Raw genomic sequence first — 18,599 nt, 5'->3', positions numbered from 1 at the left:
ACCGGTCTATAGTTGCCGGGGTTGTCTCTGCTCCCCTTTTTGAACAAAGGGACCACATTTGCTGTCCTCCAGTCCTCTGGCACTATTCCTGTAGCCAATGATGACATAAAAATCAAAGCCAAAGGTCCAGCAATCTCTTCCCTGGCCTCCCAGAGAATCCTAGGATAAATCCCATCAGGTCCCGGGGACTTATCTATTTTCAGCTTGTCCAGAATTGCCAACACCTCTTCCCTATGTACCTCAATGCCATCTATTCTATTAGCCTGGGGCTCAGCATTCTCCTCCACAACATTATCTTTTTCCTGAGTGAATACTGACGAAAAATATTCATTTAGTATCTCGCCTATCTCTTCAGACTCCACACACAATTTCCCATCCCTGTCCTTGACTGGTCCTACTCTTTCCCTAGTCATTCGCTTATTCCTGACATACCTATAGAAAGCTTTTGGGTTTTCCTTGATCCTTCCTGCCAAATACTTCTCATGTCCCCTCCTTGCTCGTCTTAGCTCTCTCTTTAGATCCTTCCTCGCTACCTTGTAACTATCCATCGCCCCAACCGAAACTTCACACTTCATCTTCACATAGGCCTCCTTCTTCCTCTTAACAAGAGATTCCACTTCCTTGGTAAACCACGGTTCCCTCGCTCGACGCCTTCCTCCCTGTCTGACCGGTACATACTTATCAAGAACACGCAGTAGCTGATCCTTGAACAAGCCCCACTTAACCAGTGTGCCCAACACTTGCAGCCTACTTCTCCACCTTATCCCCCCCCAAGTCACGTCTAATGGCATCATAATTGCCCTTCCCCCAGCTATAACTCTTGCCCTGCGGTGTATACTTATCCCTTTCCATCATTAACGTAAACGTCACCGAATTGTGGTCACTGTCCCCAAAGTGCTCTCCTACCTCCAAATCCAACACCTGGCCTGGTTCATTACCCAAAACCAAATCCAACGTGGCCTCGCCTCTTGTTGGCCTGTCAACATATTGTTTCAGGAAACCCTCCTGCGCACACTGTACAAAAAACGACCCATCTATTGTACTCGAACTACATCTTTTCCAGTCAATATTTGGAAAGTTAAAGTCTCCCATAATAACTACCCTGTTACTTTCGCTCATATCCAGAATCATCTTCGCCATCCTTTCCTCTACATCCCTAGAACTATTAGGAGGCCTATAAAAAACTCCCAACAGGGTGACCTCTCCTTTCCTGTTTCTAACTTCAGCCCATACTACCTCGGAAGAAGAGTCCCCATCTCGCATCCTCTCCGCCACCGTAATACTGCTCTTGACTAGCAGCGCCACACCTCCCCCTCTTTTGCCTCCTTCTCTGAGCTTACTAAAACACCTAAACCCCGGAACCTGCAACATCCATTCCTGTCCCTGCTCTATCCATGTCTCCGAAATGGCCACAACATCGAAGTCCCAGGTACCAACCCATGCTGCCAGTTCCCCTACCTTGTTTCGTATACTCCTGGCATTGAAGTAGACACACTTCAAACCACCTACCTGAACACTGGCCCCCTCCTGCGACGTCAAATCTGTGCTCCTGACCTCTATACTCTCATTCTCCCTTACCCTAAAACTACAATCCAGGTTCCCATGCCCCTGCTGCATTAGTTTAAACCCCCCCAAAGAGCACTAACAAATCTCCCCCCAGGATATTTGTGCCCCTCAGGTTCAGATGTAGACCATCCTGTCTGTAGAGGTCCCACCTTCCCCAGAAAGAGCCCCAGTTATCCAAAAATCTGAATCCCTCCCGCCTGCACCATCCCTGTAGCCACGTGTTTAAATGCTCTCCCTATTCCTCATCTCACTATCACGTGGCACGGGCAACAACCCAGAGATAACAACTCTGTTTGTTCTAGTTCTGAGCTTCCATCCTAGCTCCCTGAAAGCCTGCCTGACATCTTTATCCCCTTTCCTACCTATGTCGTTAGTGCCAATGTGGACCACGACTTGGGGCTGCTCCCCCTCCCCCTTAAGGACCCGGAAAACACGATCCGAGACATCACGTACCCTTGCACCTGGGAGGCAACATACCAAACGCGAGTCTCTCACGCTCCCACAAAATCTCCAATCTGTGCCCCTGACTATCGAGTCCCCAATTACTAATGCTCTGCTCCTCTCCCCCCTTCCCTTCTGAGCAACAGGGACAGACTCCGTGCCAGAGGCCCGTACCCCATGGCTTACCCCTGGTAAGTCCCCCCCCCCCCCACAAGTATCCAAAGCGGTATACTTGTTTCTCAGGGGAACGACCGCAGGGGATCCCTGCACTGACTGCTTCTTCCCAGTCCCTCTTACAGTTACCCACCTATCTCCAATCCAATCTTTGGTGTAACTAATTCCCTGAAGCTGCTATCTATGACCCCTTCTGCCTCCCGAATGATCCGAAGTTCTTCCAACTCCAGCTCCAGTTCCCTAACTCGGTCTTGGAGGAGCTGGAGATGGCAGCACTTCCTGCAGGTAAAATCAGCAGGGACACTAACTGCATCCCTCACCTCAAACATCCTGCAGGAGGAACATTGCACTCCCTTCCCTGCCATTCCTCTAACTTTCTACCAAGATCTGGCTAACAACTAAATTAAATTTTTATAAAAAATAATAATATAATAAAATATGGTACTTACCTCACACCAATGGGTTTTATTATTAGGTCAGAGGAGGAGGGCGGGTGGGAGACACTACACGTGTAGTGTCTCGGGTTTCCTCTCCACCAGAATTTATTGGTGAGGGTCTTCCCAGACGTCCGCGGGTGGATTTCCTGTTCCCGCCTAAAAAACTAATTTAAAAAAAAAGAAAAATTCTCAGCTCCTGCTGAAATTGACTAACCAGCCAGCTCCACTCGCGCCGAAATCGACTGGCCTGCCCCTGCAAAGACAAGTGCTTTTAAAGGTTGACTTACCTCTCAGCAACCTCCTTCCGCAATGCTCCCGCTGAAACTGACTCACCAGCTGTTCTCACGCCGAAATCGACTCAATCGACTAGAAATTGAGAGTTCGACTGCCACTTTAGCAAGATATAAAATTAGATTCAATAAATTTGGTATTTTTGAGGTTTAACACCAGAAAATTAACTGAAAGCGTCTGAATTGTAAAAATACACTTGTTTCAGCGAATGCACTTTCAGGATGGGAGCCTGGCATTACAGCCTAGTCGGGCATGCAAGTCCTGCTTGCTGACATTTTTTTGAGCCAGTGGTCAAAAGCTAGTCAATTACATAGATGTGCTCAGCATGATATCAATTAGCCACCGTCCCATTCCTTCATTCCAAACCTTGGCTATATCCTGACCCATTGGAAATCTCACATCACATGGATCAGAGCAACTCTTGATTTTCAATTGAGATCCAGTTGAGAATAACTAGGCAATTAACGAGGAAGAGGCACAATGGACATTCCCATCATCAACCGCAGTGCATCCCTGACCACAAGACAGACCAATGCACGATGGACCCTGGCACAATGCAGTAATGGTGCTTGAAACTCTGTGTTCCTTTCATTTATGCAAACTTGCATTTATGCAGAGGATCCCCTCACTATGGGATTACAAATTAAACATGTTTCTTTGAACAAGACAAGGTCTAAAATAGCCTCTTCCCTAGTTGGTTCCACATTGTAATGTTCTCAAACAGTCTCAAGGAAACAAGCTCGTGCCTTGAACTCATCCTCCAAACTATTTTTGTCAATTTGATTTGCCCAGACCATATGAAGATTAAAGTCCCCACATTTGTTGCATTATCACTCGCCTTTGGTACAGGCCTCCATGACCGATGAGCCCGATCCAGTTCATATCAGGAGGGATCCTCCCCCAATAGTTTCGCCAGCATCGCGGCAAAATACTCAGTCGGCCTCAGTCCTTCAACTCCTTCGGGCAGCCCCACAATCCTCAAATTCTGTCGCCTCGACCTGTTTTTCAGGTCTTCCATTTTTCCTCGCATATCCTTGTTAATGTCCATCACCTTCCGCATCTCCTTCCCCATCGAGGTAAGTTGATCACCGTGCTGCAATAATATCTCCTCCACTTCCTTCAGCGCCTCCCCTTGCTCTCGCACTTCCGCCACTGCGCTTGCCACCACGGTCATCACCGGGGAAATCGCCTCCTCCACCAGCGCACTCAAAGCCTCTCTCAGCCCCTTCCTCATTGTCTCCATGTATTTTGGAAACTGCCTTTTGAATTCCGCAGCCATCGCTGTAGTTATTTCTTCAGCCGTAAGCAATGCGGCCTCCCCTGGTGCTCCAGCCTCCAATTTCCTTAGTGACCCCGCGGTGACCTTTCCACTCCCCGATGGACCTTCAGCTGTTTTTTGTACGGCCGTTTTTTTGCTCACCCTCGACATTTTCCTTTACTGTGCCTCCTCTGTGCCTTCTCCCTGCTTTTGTCGCCTCCGTGGACCTTGGGACCGGGCTTAAAGCCCCCAAAATGCCGTTCCCGAACGGGAGCCCTCCATTGTGCGGCTGCCTCCCGTCCGCCCTCACCGGAAGTCGTGGGCTTTCTTAACTATAGTGTCGGCATAGAGATAGGGGAGGGTCTGAAGGCCATGCAGTCGGATAAAGCCCTGGGCCATACGGGTACCCACTGGAGTTCTATAAAAAGTTCTCTGGGATATTGGGACCGGTGTTGATGAGAATGTTCAATGAGGCAAGGGAGAGAGAGGTGCTGCCCCCGACAATGTCACAGGCCACGATTTCACTGATCCTGAAGCAGGACAAGAAGTCGGAGCTGTGTGGGTCCGACAGGCTGATATCCTTGTTGAATGTGGACGCCAAACTGCTGGCCAAAACTTTGTTCTCCAGGATTGAGGATTGTGTTCCGGATGTTATTGGGGAGGACCAGCGGGGGTTTGTTAAGGGTAGGCAGTTGGTGGCCAACATAAGGCCATTAAACATAATCATGATGCCCCCGGAAGGTAGGGAGGTGGAGGTAGTGGTCGCAATGGACGCAGAGAAGGCTTTTGATCGGGTAGAATGGGAATATTTGTGGGAGGTACTGGGACAGTTCGAATTCGGGCAGGGCTTTATTGACTGGGTCAGGTTGCTGTATCAGGTCCCTGCGGCAAGCGTACGGACGAATAGGACAACATTGGACTACTTTAGACTGCACCGGGGGACGAGACAGGGATGCCCCCTCTCCCCACTGTTGTTCGTCCTAGCTATAGAGCCGCTGGTAATTGCTCTGAGAGCTTCAAGGGGCTGGTCCGGGGGTGGTGGAGCACAGAGTCTCACTTTATGCAGACAACCTGCTTCTGTATGTAGCAGACCCAATAGAGGGGATGGAAGAAATCATGAGGATTCTAGGGGAATTTGGCTGTTTTTTGGGGTATAAGCTAAATATGTGGAAAAGTGAGATGTTTGCAGTCCAGGCAAGGGGACAGGAGAGGCGATTGGGGGAGCTACCATTTAGATTAGTGGGGGGAAGCTTTAGGTATCTAGGCATCCAAGTGGCGCGGGAATGGGACCGGCTGCATAACTTAAATCTGGCCCGACCAGTAGGCCAAATCAAGGACAATTTTTGGAGATGGGACGCGCTTCCATTGTCACTAGCTGGGAGGGTGCAGACGGTGAAGATGACGGTCCTCCCGTGATTTGTGTTTGTATTTCAGTGTCTCCCCATCTTTATTCCGCGGTCCTTTTTTAAACGGGTCAACAAAGTGATCACTGGCTTTGTTTGGGCGGGCAAGATCCCACGAGTAAGGAAGTTAATGCTTGAGCGGAGTCGGGGAGAGGGCGGGCTGGCGCTGCCAAATTTTAGTAACTATTACTGGGCGACGAATATAGCCATGATCAGGAAGTGGGTGGTAGGGGGAGAGTCGGCATGGAAGCGTATGGAGGCGGCTTCATGCAAGGGCACCAGTTTGGGGTGTTGGTAACTGCGCCTCTGCCGTTCCCGCCGGCACAGTACTCCACCAGCCCTGTGGTGGTGGCGGCCTGAGGAGGAGACATGTGTGGTCCACAATCTGTAATAATCACCGGTTTGCCTCGGAAGATATGGATGGGGGGTTCCGGATATGGTGGAGAGCAGGAATTGAGAGGATGGGGGATATGTTTATGAATGGGAGCTTTCCGAGCATGAGGGCGCTGGAGGAGAAGTTTGGGTTGGCGAGGGGAAACTAATTCAGGTACCTGCAGGTGCGGGACTTCCTACGTAGACAGGTGTCAATCTTCCTGCTCCTACCACCAAGGGGGATTCAGGACAGGGTAGTTTGCAGAAGGTGGGCGGGAGAGGGGAGCGTCTCCGACATTTATAAGGAACTTATGGGATCAGAGGAGATGCAGACCGAGGAGCTGAAGCGCAAGTGGGAGGAGGAGCTGGGAGGAGAGATAGAGGATGGTCTGTGGGCGGACAGGTTTAGTAGAGTCAACGCGTCCACAACATGTGCCAGGCTCAGCCTGATACAATTTAAGGTCGTTCACCGGGCTCACGTGACAGTGGCTCAGATGAGCAGATTCTTTGGAGTGGAAGACAGGTGTGCAAAATGTGCGGGAGGACCAGCGGACCATGTCCACATCTTTTGGGCATGTCCGAAGCTCAGGGGATTTTGTCAGGGATTTGCAGATGTCATGTCCACGGTGTTAAAAACAAGGGTGGCACCGAGTCCAGAGGTGGCGTTTTTCGGGGTGTCAGAAGATCCGGGAATCCAGGAGGAGAAAGAGGCAGATGTTCTGGCCTTTGCTTCCCTGGTAGCCTGGAGCCGGATACTATTAGCTTGGAGGGACTCAAAGCCTCCAATGTCGGAGACCTGGCTATCGGACATGGCTAGCTTTCTCTGTTTGGAGAAAATCAAGTTTGCCTTGAGAGGGCCAATGTTAGGGTTCGCCCGGAGGTGGCAACCATTCGTTGACTTCTTTGCGGAAAATTAATCGTCAGCAGAAGGGAGTAAGGGGTTAATAAAGGTGGGACCTGTAAAGGAGGGAGATGTCTTTTGCACTATGTGTGGTAAACCACTGTTATACCTGTATTAGGTGATGTAAGGTAGGACCTGTACTACAGGTTCACCGGTAGTCCCTGCCTGCTGGCTCCGCCCAGTAGGCGGAGTATAAATATGCATGTCCTCCATTCAGCAGCCATTTTTGCCAGCTGCTGTGGGAGGCGACACACCTTTAGAGCAATAAAGCCTCAGTTGTATCCAACTCTAGTCTTTGTTCAATTGATCGTGCCTCACTATGTCTATAGATTCATGTACATTGTTTATTTTGTTGTTGTAATTCCAAAAATACCTCAATATAATGTTTATTAAAAAAACCCGATAGTGTCGGCATGGGGGAACCAGGACAGGCTGTTGGTGATCTGGACACCTAAAAGCTTGAAGCTCTCGACCCTTTCTACTTCGTTCCCATTGATGTAGACCGGGGCATGTTCTCCACTACGCTTCCTGAAGTCAATGACAATCTCCTTTGTTTTGTTGACATTGAGGGAGAGATTATTATCGTCGCACCAGTTCACCAGATTCTCTATCTCATTCCTGTACTCTGTCTCGTCATTGTTTGAAATTCGACCCACTACTGTGGTGTCATTAGCAAATTCGAAAATTGAGTTGGAGGGGAATTTGGCCACACAGTCATAGGTGTATAAGGAGTATAGTAGGGGGCTGAGGACACAGCTTTGTGGGGCACTGGTGTTGAGGATGATCGTGAAGGAGGTGTTGCTGCCTATCCTTACTGATTGTGGCCTGTTGGTTAGAAAGTTCAGGATCCAGTCGCAGAGGGAGGAGCCGAGGCCAAGGCCACGGAGTTTGGAGATGAGTTTCGTAGGAATGATGGTGTTGAAGGCTGAGCTGTAGTCGATAAATAGGAGTCTGACATAGGTGTCTTTGTTATCTAGGTGTTCCAGGGTAGAGGGCAGGGCCATGGAGATGGTGTCTGCTGTGGACCTGTTGCAGCGGTAGGCGAATTGCAGTGGATCAAGGCAACCCGGGAAGCTGGAGTTGATTCGTGCCATGGCTAACTTTTCGAAGCCCTTCATGATGATGGATGTCAGAGCCACTGGACGATATATCTGTTTCTGAAACTAGAGCATTAAATTTAAATAAGACAGTTACATAGGTGTGGATCATAGAATCTACAGTGCAGAAGGAGGCCATCCGGCCCATCGAATCTGCACCGGCCCTTGGAAAGAGCTCCCTATTTAATCCCACGCCTCCACCCTATTCCCGCAACCTAGTAACCTCACCAAACCTTTTGGACACTAAGGGCAATTCCGCATGGCCAATTCGCCTAATCTGCACATCATTGGACTGTGGGAGGAAACCGGAGCATCCGGTGGAAACCCACGCAGGCACCGGAGAACGTGCAGACTCCACACATACAGTCACCTGGAATTGAACCCGGGTCCCTGGAACTGTGAGGCCAATACTGTGCCACCAAGGGCGAGTTGGCTAAGGCAGATTGAAGAAAAGATGAACATATATGATGATTAGGATTCATTAGCAAACGTTTAAAGAAATATTTCATAATTTTCAATGAATGTGCATTCCATTGGGAAATGTAAAGTCCGAAGGAAAAGTGATCTATCCATCCCTTGTACTTGCTGGTCTATATCCTTGGGCTCCAAAAGAGGCAGCTGTCAGGATGGTGGAAGCATTAGTTTTATTTCAAATTCTGGAACTGTTGCAGTGAATTGGAAGAGTGCAAATGCAGCAGGCCAGCCCAGTTTATATATTCTGGAGTGGAACTTAAACCCACAAACTTGTGACTTGGAACAATATGCTTCCTTTGAGCTTAGAACTGACATTTGTAATATGCTCGATGTGTCCAAATAACTCCTCTTCATGGTACAGGATTCCCAACTATCAACAGAGAAACGGTTTTTGAAAAATTCAAGTCCAAGCTGTAAATTGATTTGTAACAAAAAGGAGAAATGGTCAAGGGATGTCTCTGGACTCCTTTCACTTTGGAGAGATATCTCATGCTAGGTACAGATTTTTGATAAACCCGTTGCAGTTTGTGAGGCTTAAAGGGAAGATAAATTTGCTTTTATCCCATTCTTCGGCCATCCAACATTGCGTCGCCATCAGTGAAATCCAGTGCAGTTATTGTTTCCAAGTAGGGCAGCACGGTAGCACAGTGGTTAACACAGTTGCTTCACAGTTCCAGGGTCCTAGGTTTGATTCCCGGCTTGGGTTACTGTCTGTGCAGAATCTGCACATTTCCTCCGGGGGCTCCGATTTCCTACCAGAGTCCAAACATGTGAAGGTTAGATGGATTGGCCATGCTAAACTGCCCTTACTGTCCAATAAGGCTAGGTGGAATTTCTGGGTTACGGGTATGGAGGTGTGAGCTTAAATGGGGAGCTCTTTCCAAGGGCTGTGCAGATACGATGGGTCGAATGGCCTCCTTCTGCACTGTAAATTCTATGATTCTAGATTTAATATCTCATGTATAAGCTTGGAATGCAGCATTGTTCTTAATTGTTTAGTGGACCAAGGTAAATAACATATTGCAAAGTAACCTAGATAGTTTATCATCCTGAAGATGGATTTCCATCAAATGAGTGATAAGTAAATGTGAGATTTGGAATGACAGCTGACAAAGTTAGTACCCTTGGCCAGGTATGTGGCCATGTGTTCATATAACCAATGTTCTGTGTTTACCATTTTTGGCTTGTAAAAATCCAAACAACTTCTACTGAGTCACTGTCCCTCCAGATGGTGGAACTGTTGTTTGATGGGGCATCAGTGTGCCCACACTAAGTTGGATTTTTAAAAATTCATTCATGGAATGTGAGCAACACTAGAAAGGCCAGCATCTTTTGCCTATCCCTGTGTGCCCTTGAGAAGTTGGCGGTGATCCACCTTCTTGAACTGCTGCAATTCATATGATGTAGGTACACACACAGTGCTGTTAGAAAAAGAGTATTGGAGTTTTTGCTCACCGTATGAATGTAAAATGATGCCGTTCAGTGTCAGCATTGTGTGCAATTAGGTTAGGGTGCTCTTACAGAGTCGGTGCAGACTCGATGGGCCGAATGGCCTCCTTCTGCACTGTAGGAATTCTTTGGTTCTTGGAAGATAACTTATGTGGTTAATTTCAAATTTAATTTCAATGGGATAGATTCCCAGCAGATCAGCTACCACCAGAAATCCTTATTCTTGTGTCAGGACCCCTTTTCATTTTGACTCCCTCTGTTGGGTCTCGTCTCGGCCTTCTTTCCTCTGGGGAAAACAGAGCAGTGAGGAGAGCTTTCATGGAAAGAAGGGTGTTGGGAGGAGATTTAATGGTGGTGTTTGGAATCATGAGGGGTCTGGACAGAGTAGATCGGGAGAAACTGTTACCACTCATGAAAGGATTAAGAACAAGATTTGAAGTAATTAGTAAAAGAAGGAAAAATGACATAAGGATAAACATTTTTTCACAGCGAGTGGTTGAGATTTGGAATGAATGTCAAGAGTGTGGTGGAGGCAGGTTCAATTTATGCATTCAAAGGGTATTAGACAGCTATCTGAAAAGGAAGAATGTACAGGGCTACGGGGAGAAGGTGGGGGTATGGTACTAGGTGAGCTGCTCATTCCGAGGGCTGATGTAAACATGATGGGTCAAATGCCCTCCTGTGCCAGAACAATTCTATAATCCTGTGGAGTTCCGATGCTTCTTCGGCTGTTGTCCTTCTAGATGGTAGACGTTGTGGGTTTGGAACGTACTGTTTAAGGCCCCTTGGCAAATTGTTGCAGTGCTTCTTGTATATCGTACACACTGCTGCCACTGTGGATCAGTGGTCAAGAGAATGCTTAATGGGACTTGTCCCTGGAGGCTGGGTTTCTTCCCAAATCATTCAAAATAATCCTACAAGCCAATGCCTTATTGGGGCATTAATCCTGACTTGGCAAGCCCCAAAAAGCTTACCCGTTCTCTATGATGCTAAACCCTCTCGGCTGGAGCTGGTTAACTTGCAGCAGTATTCTTGCACACGTTTGGGGGATCCAAAACTATGGCCCTTGTCAACATGCACCTAAGCTCTTTGGACATGGCTTTGGGAGGTTGGAGAGAGTGCATTCTATTTATAGCAAACAAAATGAAACTGTGACTATCATCCTTGGGTTGTTTGTAAGTTGACTTGGAGGCTCATAAGCAGCGTTATGGATTTCTATGCATGTTGGGTGCCTTACTGAGCAAAAATTAATCGTTTGTATTTATGTTAGTTTTTTTGCATAACTTCAGATCTTACATTTAATCTAAATTATGTTCTCATCTGGTTTTTGAATGAATTTCTTGATCTTTGATTGACTATTTTATTCTGCTCTTAGATCTACCTAGAGCTAAATATTGTTTATGCCTCATTCCTCCCTATCAAACACGCATAGACGTTGCAACACAGAAAAAAGCCATTCAGCCCAACCAGTCCATTAGTGTTAATAATAATAATCTTTATTGTGTCACAAATAGGCTTAATTAACAATGCAATGAAGTTACTGTGAAAATCCCCTACAGGCGAAAATAGTCTCAATTATATTTATCTGCCAAGTTCCTATAGTTTGATCTGCTTTTGGAACATAAGAACTAAGAGCAGGAGTCGGCAATTCAGCCCCTCGAACTCACGCCACCATTCAATATGATCACGGCTGATCTTCTCTGCTTCAACTCCATTTTCCTGTCCGTTCTTCATCACCCTTCAACCCATTATTAATTAAAAATCTGTCTATCTCCTCCAATTTACTCAATGTCCTGGCATTAACTGCACTTTGGGGTACTGAATTCCAATGATTTTGCCATGTTGCTATATAAGAGATTTTCTGACAATTCTCATTACTACATTATACATTGTGATTCAACTATCTTTCTCTGTCTTTGTCTTCCTCTTTTTTTTGTTTTCCTCTTTTTTCATCTTGAGGTATGTTTAGAGGTATGACAGTATTTAAGTTGGTACGCTGCGTGTTACTGCAGGTTTTAACTTGCAGTTTGACGGGACATTCCAAGGGTAGAGGTAATAGGTATTCCCACTACTAGATACTATCATCACTATTCCACTGGACTAACTGGATTAGAGGATACATCCCATATTCTCTCCACAAGACATGCTTTCTTCTCGAAACTATTAGACTGTTGGAAATAAAACATTAAAAGCAAAATAATGTGCTCAGAGAGCTTGTGCAATTGTTCCTGTCCGTCAAGCTGTACATGGCAACTGTTCATTACAATGGTTGGAAGCCTTATGAGAGGGCATAAAGAAATACTGTTAGCTGGGGGTGGAGTTCTAAACCATAGGAAATAAGCAAGAGAAAAGGGAGAGTAACCTCCAAATCTGAAATAGTTTAAATGATAATCTTGGGTGCTAGATCAAAGTAAATCTGGCTTTTTAACATTGCTTATTTTGTGCTCATACCGATGATCCCTACTTAATGCCCAAATTTGCTGTTTAAGAAAAATATTGATACAAATTTTGTAGAACTCCTGCCTGAGTTCAGTGTGATTCACTTTTTCATTTGCTAATCTCACAGTACTGTGCCATGGAAATCTCTGTACACAGGAAGGAAATGGATACTTAAGAAATATGCCACTGTAGTGGCCTCAGATAAACACTGCTGAATTCAGGAAGCACTTGCAGATGTCCAAAAAAGCAAACTTTGACTTAATTGGGTGCAGATACTGTGGAATAGGATTGCACTTGAAAAGAGCAGGTAATAAAAATGAAGCCACGTAATAGCTGTATAATTGCATTTCATATGATGTGGACGAGCTCCAGTTGGAGATCGTTCGAAAGGGCACTCATGTCTGTGCAAGAAGCTGCTGCTTTGATAAAACAGTGAAGAATAAATGAAAGTATGGAGCACTGCGATGACAGCTAGTTAGTAAAGTGTAGTATTGTTCATGACCTTGTAGGCCACTTGTGGTTTGTGGAATATGAGAGGTATTCACATTATTGATGCCCGAGGAGAACAAATTGTATTCAATGTCTCTTTCCTTTTTTTGTCCTATTATTCGCTGTATGCTACCCAATGTTAACTTCTGCTTCATGTTCATGTTGTGGCTTGATGCCAGCAACCAACACTGAGGATAGAAATTGAAACTGTTTGATGGCTTTGTGTTTTGCAGTGACTTAATAAGCAACCTTGCTACACTAACCACTCAATTCAGTAAGTAGACTTTTTATTTGCAAGACGTACCATGTTAATCAATATACAGATTCAGATTTGAAATGCTTCCTTAAGACAAAACGATTCTAACTTTGAACTAAATTTGCATTTTGTATCCAGTCTTCTTGATTTAATTGTTGTGCTTCAGAAAGCATTTCATTTTTGGAGTCTGATATGTTAAAAATCTGAAAGCCATTATATTTTCTGAAGATGTTTATCTTAACCAGTTATTAACTGTATAGTAGTTGTTGTTTTCTTTTGTTTTTATCTAAACATGAAAGTTCCGAGGTTTTATACTTGGTTTCTACTGAATTAATTGATCTGAGGCTGAGCCTGCCTTGAGTGGTCAGATAGGGGATGGGCGGAGAGGTCAGCTCAAATTATTGTCCCATCAACCCATTTGAAAAGTGCATGCATAAAGCTGCTTAGCATTGGCACTTGTTAAAATCCCCCGTTATGGCAGAGGAGGCCATTTGCCAGTTCTCTGCAAAAGCAACTCAGCTAGTCCCATTCCTGTGCCCCTTCCCTGTAGCCTTGCAAATGATCTGCCTTCGGGTAGTAATCCAATTCCCCTTGAAAGGCAACAATTGAATCTGCTTCCACCACGCCGTCAGACAGTGCATTCCAGCTCTGAACCACTGGCTGTGTTAAACATTTTTCCCCCTGTGCTACCATTCTATTTTATTAATTACCTCAAATCAGTGTCCTCTACCTCTCGACCCATCTTCCACCAATGGGAACTGTATCACTCCATTTACTATGCCTAGACTTCTCATGATCTTAAACACCTTTATCAAAGCTCCTCTCAATCATCTCATCTCAAAGGAAAACAATCCCAGCTTTTCCAGTCTATCCACATATCTGAGGTCCCTCATCCTTGGAACCATTCTTGAAATTTTATTCTGCAGCCTCGCTCAAATCTTTCACATCCTTCCCAAAGTGCGATGCCAAGGATTGGACACAATGCTCCAGTTGAGACCAAACCAGTGTTTAATACAGGTTTATCTTAAGTTCCTTGCTTTTGTACTCTACGCCTCTATAAATAAAGCCAAGGATCCCACATGCCTTTTACCCACTTTCGTATTCTGCCCTGCCACCTTCAATGACTTCTGCACATATATCGCCAGTTCTCTCTCTTCCTGCATCCACCTTTAGAATTGGATCCTTTACTTCAGGCTTGTCCAACCTTTTCCCATTTCTATTTTCTGATCATTTAAGGGGCCGATGAGCAAATTTCAAAAAGATTAGGTTTGGAACAAATGAAAGATGGATTTTTAAAAATAGTTGACGTTTGAAAAAAAAGAAACAACTTTCTGAGCAAAAATGAAGCAATATTGATAATAAAAGAAAGTAATAAAGACGACCATTTGAGTGTGCGCGAGTGTGTGTGTCCAAATCACTTCCGGTCTCAGGGTACTCAGTCACTCACCCTCATCCACTGTTTGAATGGCTGTGAGTATGTGTTAGTGTTTGGGGATGAGAGTGATTGAGTGTGACAGACAGAAACACTCTCTCTCTCTTCTCTCACACAGCGAGAAACGGATACAGCTAATTTGCATTCATTTTAATCTCATTAGTCAAATGCAGCGGCCAGTCAGTATTTTCCTGCCCCCCTCCTTCCAGTGGGAAGTCACCCGGCTGCGAATCACTACTGGTCCTCAAAAGTGGGGACAAGACAACATGGTCTGAGGGGGAGCAAGGAGGTTAGTGCCCCTTTCCACTTACCTCCAGGCATCACAAGGGTCCTTCAAGGGATCTGGGGCTCTGGGAGCTCGGGCTGGGCTGGAGGAGGCCAGGTTGGGGGTTGCTTTGGGGGCTGCGATGTCTTGAAACCTGCTTTCTTTCATGTTTAACACCCCATAATAGGGCAAAGCACAGCTGCAGCCTGTCTGTCCCAAAATCCTCTCACAGAACAAAGCCATTCTACAGCTTGTTTCTTGGAGAAGCATTTCACTTCACTCCTGTTGATGTCTCAGTAGGCTGTGTGGTTTAATTGTTGTTGTACGCCTTATTTTATCCCTTTGTGCTTGGTTGTTTACATTGAATTTCACACCCCATTGACTTTTAAAAGGCTCTTGATTGACAACCGAAGGCTATCTCAAATGAGTGATAGCTTTGTTTGTTTTTATATTACTTCAGGGTTCATTAACTCTGAAGTGCTTCCTCTTTGAACAGGTATCATGTCTGACCACATTTTTCTTTACTGGAATTTTTTTTACTATTATGAAGTGCTTCCTAGAAATACCAGGTGCTCTATCTGACCACATTTTGTCATAGTAGATTTTCTCTACTCTGAGGTGCTTTGTGCTCTGTCGGAGTGCTTATTTTTCATAGTTGGATTTTCCAACTTTGAAAAAGACCAGGTGCTCTGCCTGACAGCAATTCCTTTAAGACTGGATTTTTAGGGTTATTATGAGATTGCACCTGATCTCTGAGGCTTTGGTGTTGTCAGCGTCTTCGGGGCCCACACAGCATATTTTGGGTGCGAATCACCCCGGCTCAAAAAAATGACTTAAGTGTGTGAGGATGGCGATAGGAGTCGCACTGGAACAGCTGGTGCATTTAGCACTGATTTACCTGGCCAAAATGTCACTTCGGAATTGGATCAAGAAAATTCTCTTGAACACACTTCAGAAATGCTTCCCCCTCTCTGCCCTTTACATTATTACGATCCCTGTCACAATCAGTATCTATTAGAAATAGAAATATAAGAACAGTAGTCAGATTTCTGCAGATATTTAAAAAGGAAAATAGGAAGTAAAATGAGTGTTGGTCCTGTAGAGAGTGAGTGCTCTGTGCAATAAACACAAACCTTTAGACTTGTCTTTTTAATCTTGTTAGTCATTTTGCATTCTAGCCCCACTAGTTTTTCATCTCATCCTTGTCTTTTCTGCCTTCCACTTTTGCTTCTTACATTTCTGTATTTTATTTCTATCCTTGTTTCTCACTCCTCTGCCTCCATGCTCAGGTTCAAATCCTCCTGCCATTCTAGTTAAAATTCCCTCAATGACATATATCTCAGTCCTGCCCAGAAGGTACCTGTCCTGCTTGTACTGGCCCTACCTTCCCCAGAATCAGTCCCAGAAATCTAAAAGCCTCCTTCCTACGGCATTTCTCCTGGAATGCATTCATCTGTGCAGTCTTCCTACTTTTTTGTTTGCCAGTGCATGGCTCCAGCAGATTACTACCTTTGCGGTCCATGTGTTAGTTTATTTCCTAGCTCCCTAAAATCTGCATGCAGGACCTCATTCCTTTTTCCACTTAAGTCACTAGGACCAGAAACTTAACATATTAGCCTGAATTTATATCTGGAACACAGAAACTCCTGTCTGGTCCCTAACTAAAGAATTCCGTGTTACTATTGCTTTCCAAACTTCTTCCTGCCACCAGTACAACTAGGCCGGCTGTGGTGCATTGGCTTGGCACTGGCTGCACTTTCTAGAGCAACCATCACTCCCAGTCATATTCTGAACTGAATATTGGTTGGAGAGCGAGATGCAATCTGGGAACTCCTTTACTATCTGCCTGGCCCTCTTTGACTACCTAGCAGTCACACATTCCTTTTCAGCCTGCAAATCTTTAAACTGTGAGATGAGCACCTCTAGAACACCTCAGCCTTATACATGCACTGCAGTGACTCTAGTGGTGATCAAACTCCAGAGCGCGAGTTCCTCCAGCTGACAACACTTCCTGCACATGTGGTTGTTCCTGTGGTTGTCCAGGATGCAAGAGACATCCTGGAGTCCTCACATTGCACGAACGTGCATTCCGCAAAACAGACGTACTCTTTATTAGACTATTAGCCTGACAGAAATAAACCTAAGACTTAAAAATAATACTCAATAGGTCACTAGTTACCTACCAATTAGCTGCATCCCTTTTGTTGATGTCAGTTTATTTTATCAGGAGACTAATTTAAATCTTTTACTTAACTCTTTTTGAAGTAAAAGAGTTGAGAAGTTAATTTAGATATTTTACTTATCTTTTTTCCTCAAATGTTAATATAATTTATTTTTTATCCCATCCTTAATATTATAAAGCCAATGCGCAGAGTGGACAGGGCAAACCCTTAATCCATCTCATTGCTTGCTCCGAAAACCAATTCAAATTCAAATTGAAGCCAATTCATGGTCTCCACAAGAGAGAGACACACAAGACCCAAGCTGACAAGAAAAGGTTGCACCCTCATCTTGGGCTTGATCTGACACTTGATCTTAGCCAAAAGGCCGAGAAGCGCTGAATTTTAATTTATTGAAACATTCTTTAGTATTACTATCACTTGCTATTTAATTTTAACTTTTATTCCTTGGGCCTGATTAATTAATTGAACATTGAAAGATTATCAAATTGACTTTAAATTGTAGACTAATCGGGTGGCACTGCTGCCTCACAGCGCCGAGGACCCGGGTTCGACCCTGGCCCCGGGTCACTGTCCATGTGGAGTTTGCACATTCTCCTTTGTTTGCATGGGTCTCACCCCCACAACCCAAAGACGTACAGGATTGGTGGATCAGCCATGTTAAATTGCCCCTTAATTGGAAAAATTTAAAAAACATTTCATTAATCTGTTTTTCCTTCATTGTTGATTAGTCAAATTAAATTAAAAGATTACTAGTTTACGTGGCTCCCTGACCCATATGACTTCTTGATCTGTGACGTCACTTTGTGATTTAGTTTTCCTACCATTCAGCTCCGACTCACAGGGACAAAAATTTGGGGGTTGGGAGGTTTCCTGGCTCGGCAAACACGGCCCTTAAAAATGTCCACCTGCAGCTCGGATTTAAGGTTGGTGTGAGCATGCGATGAAATTGGATTCCAGGTGTGCAACTCCAGAACTGGTATGGAGGTGGGCTGGGCGCATGGCTTGCCTCTGTGCTCCAGTATTGTTTGACTAAATAATAAAACAGAAAAAACACACTCTCCCACCCCACCCCATATTCCATATGCTCTATCCATGTCACGTTATACCACCTCATACCCCTCTCTCCATCCCCAAGGTGCTAAATTCCCCCTCTGCCAACCCATGCCCCTACATGCCTTTAACCATTCAATGCCAACTCACCTAGTATCCTAGACACTTCCTGAGCAGCTGTACAGTTCATTGATAGCTTGACTATTCATTGACAGCTGGATAGTTCCTTGACAGCTGGATAGTTCCTTGACAGCTGGATAGTTCCTTGACAGGTGGACAGCACCAGTGCGTTTGTGCATAAAGAGTGCACAATCATGTTTAATTCCAACAATTCCAAACAGTGGTTTGCCTTTCCCAAAGGTATCCCAGTACTCTATCAAAAAACTTATCTCTTTAATGGGGTATCCTGGCTAGCCCACAAATTCACCAAGCTCTGACCCCCTCTTACCTGGCCTGCTCTGCGCACTTTGGGATTCACTCAGATAGGGTTCAAATATCAGAAGTCCGTGGAGGCAGCTAATGATTTAAATGGTAAGCTGCTGCCGCAATTCATGCGTCAACCAGGGCCTGACTCCAGTCTTGTCCCCGAAAGAAGGAAAATGCGTGGTCGGGGATGGGGCTT

At 45.2% G+C, this 18,599-nt stretch overlaps 1 protein-coding gene across 12 annotated transcripts in view; it reads left to right on the top strand.

Annotated features, from left to right (window-relative positions):
• The window catches only part of sulf1 (sulfatase 1), an 821,278-nt gene that overhangs the window by 469,815 nt on the left and 332,864 nt on the right, over positions 1-18,599 (top strand). For 10 of the 12 annotated variants that reach the window (XM_072467605.1, XM_072467604.1, XM_072467608.1 and 7 more), the window contains exon 3: positions 13,025-13,065. The exons of the other annotated variants lie outside the window; for them this stretch is intronic. The gene's annotated coding sequence lies outside the window, so the exon portion shown is untranslated. The remainder of the gene's footprint in view (positions 1-13,024; positions 13,066-18,599) is intronic. 12 annotated transcript variants of the gene reach the window in all.

The sequence above is a fragment of the Scyliorhinus torazame genome, chromosome 11 (assembly GCF_047496885.1).
Source record: "Scyliorhinus torazame isolate Kashiwa2021f chromosome 11, sScyTor2.1, whole genome shotgun sequence".
NCBI lineage: Eukaryota > Metazoa > Chordata > Chondrichthyes > Carcharhiniformes > Scyliorhinidae > Scyliorhinus > Scyliorhinus torazame.
Note: the sequence above shows the minus strand (reverse complement) of the source record. Positions and strands in the feature narration are given on the sequence as shown.